We start from the raw sequence: 6,054 nt of genomic DNA on the forward strand, positions 1-6,054 counted from the left end.
TCAAATTCCACATTAATCAGAAGCTTTTGGATGCCAGTGATGGACTATTCGGTTCCAACCAACTAAAACAAAGAAGGGGACATATTGCCTCTTTCGCCCGTAGGTGCACGGAATGGTGGTGTCAGCTCCAGGTGAGGCTTGGATCAGGACTTTGTAGTGCTGTGTCTCTTTCTCTTGGTCAGCTGTCCTCTGGGTTGGCAGCTGCAGGTACTGATGACAGACAAAGCCCCCACTTTGTCATTAACCTGGTCTGCTCCTCTGGCCCAAAGAACAAAGAGAAAGGTATTTTGAAGTGAATGTCCTCTGTCCTTCACCAGAGGTGTGTCTTGTGCACTATGCCTTGTGAAGGGAGTGCCTTTTTATAGAAGCCTTACTACTTTATAAATTAAGGTTTTGAACAGCTTTATGTTCTTTTTCAATTTCAAGAGGAAGTAGTTTTCTTTTTTAATTCCTAGAAGAAGGTCTATTAAAAGTCCTTTGGTTAGTACTTTCATTGTAGATGAGGAAATGGAGGCTTGAGAAGCAAATCAATTTGCTAGAGTCCACTGACCAGTTACTGTTCACAGGATTGTATTTCCCACTCAAGTGAACTAGACATATAAGAACTTTGTGAACATTTCTTGGGATATGCAGAAGCTCATGGAAGATATCAAAGAATGAGGAAAAATAACTGAGTAGTGCCAGATTTTATTACTATTTCTGTGAAAGTTAATTTATGGTAAATTTACTATGAGAAATATTTATAGCAACCTTGTTATAATATAACTAGTAATTACATGGGTTTGAACAGAGCTTGACCAAGGAGAGTAATCTAATACATATGTCAGGAAATCTTCAACCATTGTTCATATAAAGGCAAAGCTTGTGGTTTGTCCAGTTGGATATACACAACTTTTGGCCAACATCGTCTGCAATTGAAAGATAGTATGGTGCAAAGGAAAGAGCAAAGGATCGGGAAATAGACACCTTGGGTTTCTATTTTGTCCTAGGATTCCTTTGGTTTGAGACTCTAGCTCAAGTTAGCTTTTAGAGCTTTATCTGTAAGATAGAGAGAATATACATTTTTAATGTAATAGCTATTGACAGTGTGTTTTCTTTAAAAAGTATTTTATTATTTTTACTGAGGTAACATTGGTTTACAACATGATTTGCACCTCTTCAGATGCATGTTATGATTACATGCACCTCTTCAGATGCATATTACCTCACCACACCCACCACCAAAGCACCCACAATCCTCCACCATGATCCATTGTATCCCCTTCCCTCTTTGCTGACCTTTCCCTCCCCTCTCCTTCTGGCAGCTGCAGCTCTGCAGTCAGATTTCTAGTGTTTGTTTTGGTGTAGTTTTTCTTTTCCTTTGTTCTGTTGTAAATGGCAAGATTTCATCTTTTAAAAAAACAGCTGAATAGTATTCCATTGTGTAATATAACACCTTTATCCAGTCCTCTATCCTTGGGCCCTTAGGCTGTTTCCATAATTAGGCTGTTGTAACTAGTGTTGCAATGAACACAGGAGTGCACTTAGCCCTTCAAATATGTTCAGGTAGTTCAAATGCCTTCAGATAGTTACGGAGGAATGGAATTTCTACATCCCATGGTGGGTCTATTTTTAATATTTTGAGGAACCTCCATACTGTTTTCCATAAGGACCGGACCAGTCTACCTTCCACCAAAAGTATATGAAGGTTCTTTTTCTCCACGTCCTTCCCAATACTTGATTTTTCTGTTTGTTTGTTTTTTTTTTTTTAATCTGGGCCACAGCACTAAGGTAGTACCTCACTGTGGTTTTACTTTGCATTTTCCTGATGATGATAATGAGCATTTTTTTTTCATGTTTCTGTTGACCATGTCTCTACATCTCTAAAGTAGAGGGAGTATCATCTATGAATCTATGGGGAGGATTAATATCTAATTGTTGTGAGATGTGCGAGAACTTTAGGAGGTAGCATGTTCTGGTTGTAACCTGAATGGAAAGAGCAGAGTTTGAATTCTTTTGCTTTTAATTCCAGCTGACTTTTAGTTGCAAATTAACACTAGCAATACCCAATGACATCCTGTGAGTGAGGACCTGCTTCTTCCCTGACTGGTTCATACACTATCTCCAGCAGCAAGACTCTTGGCTGTAAGTCCATGGACCAAGTACTGCTGGTGAACTAACTCCCCTTCATCAGAAACATTGAGGGCTTGGTGTTTAAGTCCTGGGTCTGTGGTCTGGTTCTTATTTCTGTGTTTCTGGAGACTCCAGGAATTGTGTTTTCAGAAGCCTTCAGCAAGCTCTGTAGGAGTCATTAGATTTCATGCCTGTGATTCACAGGTTAATACAGACGATACAAGGAAGCAGTCATCCTGAGCTCATTTCTCCTAGATTGAGGGTATACACTTGGTATACACTTGTCCCTGGTCTGCAATTGCTCTGTGTGTGTGTGTAAGAGAGAAAGAGAGAGAGAGAGAGAGAGAGAGAGAGAGAGAGAGAGAGAACAAAGGACATGATTTGCTCACAGCAATTTGGCGGTGGCTACAGCCATTTTTCTGTCCAGACATTTACAAAGGAAATGGGCAGATTGAGTGAGGTTTCCATCTATCTGCTTATTTTGCTTACCTTACAAGCACTGCAGTTATTACTATTATTTCAAATAGAAATAGATATAAGGAAAAGTTTATTAAGAAGAAAAGGAACAGAAACAAAGTGGGACTTCCAGGCTGTGGAACCAGGCCAGGGAGAGGTAAGGAAGCCTGAAGTAATTTTTTTTTTTCTTTTCTTTCTCTGAATTTGGCTTCTACCAAACAGAATGAAGGGCATGCAAATATTGATAAAGTATTATGTAATTGTTAATTATTTAATACTGATAATATTGGTGTTTATTATTACGCTGTTAGTCACCATAGCATTCTGCTTCAGGAACTCACCTTAGTGGTGGGCAGGGTTGATGCTATAGGATTTCCCTTAGCAATGCATTATAGTCTGCCAATACTCAGGTAATTTAAATATCTGCGCAACTGGTATAGTGTGGATACTGATCAATCAGAGCAGACACTGACTAGCCTAGCACAAAGGTGGATTCTGCTTCATAGCTGCTCTTTACTAGTGATCAAATCTCTGTTGAATCAGATTAGGAGTTTACCTTATTTTATAAATAACTTTGGTGCTGTATTTGATTCACAAAATCCTCCAGGTCAGATACTTTCTGAATTATCTAGTCAGGTTGTCCTCAAACTGTAATGCTTGGTTTCTTAGGTGTTTGTGAACTTATCCTCAGCATGTGAGACCTCCACCTTCATTGTTAAAAGTTGTAATTCTTTTTGGTGAAGATCTTTAAAGTTAATAGAAGTTCATCCTGGCTTTCTGTGGGAGCACATTGTGACTCACCTGCTGTGCTCCCATCCTGTTACTCATGGAAAGTGATGAACTTTACAATGAACTTAAAAAAAAGATTTATTTTTATTTTATTTATGCATAGAAGAACTGGGGTGTAGGTCAGAGGTACAGAGGGTAAGAGGATTCACCAGAGACAGAGTGGGGAGCAGAACAGGCAGATGTGCTGAAATACTCTCCTAAGGAGAGCAGCAGGAGAGACAGGAGAGGTCTGCTGCGCCATATGTGGGTTAGCAACCTCACCAGGGGTTGAACTCATGCAGCAGTGGCTGTCGATAGCTTGATAGTGCTGAGACTTTAAACCCTGCACCACCAGGGAGTCCCTTTACAATGAACTTTTTTATGTAGCTGCATAAGGGTCTGTGGCTAGAGGACCTCAGATTTCTTGTCAGATTCCAGAGGTTAATGTACTTGAAACCTCTAGTCCACTCTTTCATCCCATGATAGACTCCTATTTCACCATGCCTCACCTCTGTTTAACGCTTCCAGTGGAGGTGGAACAGTCAGTGTTTGGGATTTGGGAGCTTATCAGGATCCCAGAGACCCTGTGCCCGGCTTTCAGAGTGCTAAGTGACTTACAACTTTTAGTGGCGAGTTTTCGATCCTGCTGCTTGGTTTCACTTCTGCAGAACTTTACTTAAAATTTGAACCTATTTAAAACCATTGGTTCTCATCCTAAATTCTGGAGTCATAGCAAACAAATGTCACTATCCTCCCAGTGATGTATATATTGCTTGTGACAAGTTATTTCACTTTGCCTGAAGACTGCAGTTTGCTTTTTAAGGTGTTAAGAATGAATGACACACTTTTATCTGAAAGTGAAACCTTTGTAAAAAAAAAAATTGTAAAAAAGAAGAACTCATTTGACATTACAAGTGACCATTTCTTAATGTAACTTTTGCATATATGAATTTTTATAAGTTTTGTTATTTATTTTTCATTGAGATAGCATCATTGTTTGTGTTTTAAAAGTATAGGATCTCCCCCCTTAGGTGTTGTTACCACACTGCACCCACCACCAAACCCCCCTCAGTCCAAAACACCCATCACCATGGCCCACTGTAAGCCCTTCCCACTTTGTCCTCACCTCACCTTCTCCCACTCCCCAACTGGCAGCCTTAATTCTGAGAGGGTTTTTCTATTAAAAATAAATTATATTGATTTTTTTACTTTTGAAATTAAATTTTGAATAGATAATATATTTACATTGTTCATAGATAAGAAAATAGGCCTAGTTCTCTTACCTCCTCATTTCATAATGATTTCAGGGTTTCACAATGTAAATGTAAATGCAACAAATATAAATATGTATATATTTTAAAATAGGTATTTCTTGAAACAAAATACATACACTGCAAACACATCTCTCACTTGGTCTCATTTTAACTGATTCAATAAGATGCTTGGGAAATACTGATACGATTCTGTGAAGGTAACAACTATGAGTTTTGTGGACTGGGTGCTTGTGAATAATAGTGATTGACTTACAATTCTCTGACTTACAATAAATAAAAAGATTTGTTTTCTTTTTTGCCTTTGAGTAGTATCTTTGATTTTACTTAATAAATTTTACCCTGATTATAGGATAATAAATGCTTATCAGGAATATTTGGGAAATGCAAGAACTCATAAAGAAGAAGCGTTAAATCATTTATAATTGCACCTTGGCAGACATTTTCCCATTATTTCATTCTTGTCCCTGATCTTCCCCACCACCCTCAATCATGAGCCAGTAAAATTCGGCATCACCAATATCTGTGGTTACTCCCAAGTCTCAATATCAAGTGTTGATAACCACCTCCCCTCATTCCATGTCATCGCTTCTAAGACCCTGTCTCAAATCTTCAGTGCCACCCTGACCCCTAGTTAGTCTATTGTCCTATTTGCTATCTTTTTAGTATCAATACCTCACTTACTTCTTCTATACCAGCTAGAGGCCATCATTAAACTGACTCAAAATCACCCATTCTTTCAGGATCCAAACTCTCCTTAATCTCCTGTGCTTGAGTAATTCATGTTTACACTGGGATTCCTGGATGTGACTAGTTAAAAACTTACAATGTTGCAGGCTTGTCTGTTGAAAACCAATGACACAGACTTCTGATAGCTTTCAGTGGTTTCTAGTAATTCTCTGACATTTCCTTAGTTACGTCACTTTTGCTCGCTCAGATTAATTTACACCTTCTTTTGTCTCCTCAGGTTTCACTTCATTCTCTTCACTTTAATTTGATGGTCTCACCCATTTCACTGAGGGAAGTGAGCAAAAGAGATTTCCACCTTCTACCACCAATTCTAATCAAATTGCCTGCATCTTAACCTTTTTTTTCCTGTTTTCTCTTCCGTCAACAATGGGTGCTCTGTCTCTGCTACTCCCCAAAGCTCACACCTCAAGCATGGATCATCCCCTCCTGTATACCCAAGGACATTACTCCATCCCCTACCTCCTCTATGCTGCTCTATCAACTTCCTCCTCCTCCCCAGGACCATTCCCCTCACCACACAAAATATGCTGTAATATATCATTCCTTCAAAACCACAAAGAAAATAAAACAGAACGTCCTCAGGTGCCTATCTTCTGTCTAATGCACAGAAATAGACCCTGAGAGGAAAATTCTTAGCAAATAATTTGTCTAGGAATTGCTCTCAGGAAAAACCTGCAGGAAGTTGAAGGGAGGTGAG

This window comes from Talpa europaea, assembly GCF_964194135.1.
Source record: "Talpa europaea genome assembly, chromosome: 1".
NCBI lineage: Eukaryota > Metazoa > Chordata > Mammalia > Eulipotyphla > Talpidae > Talpa > Talpa europaea.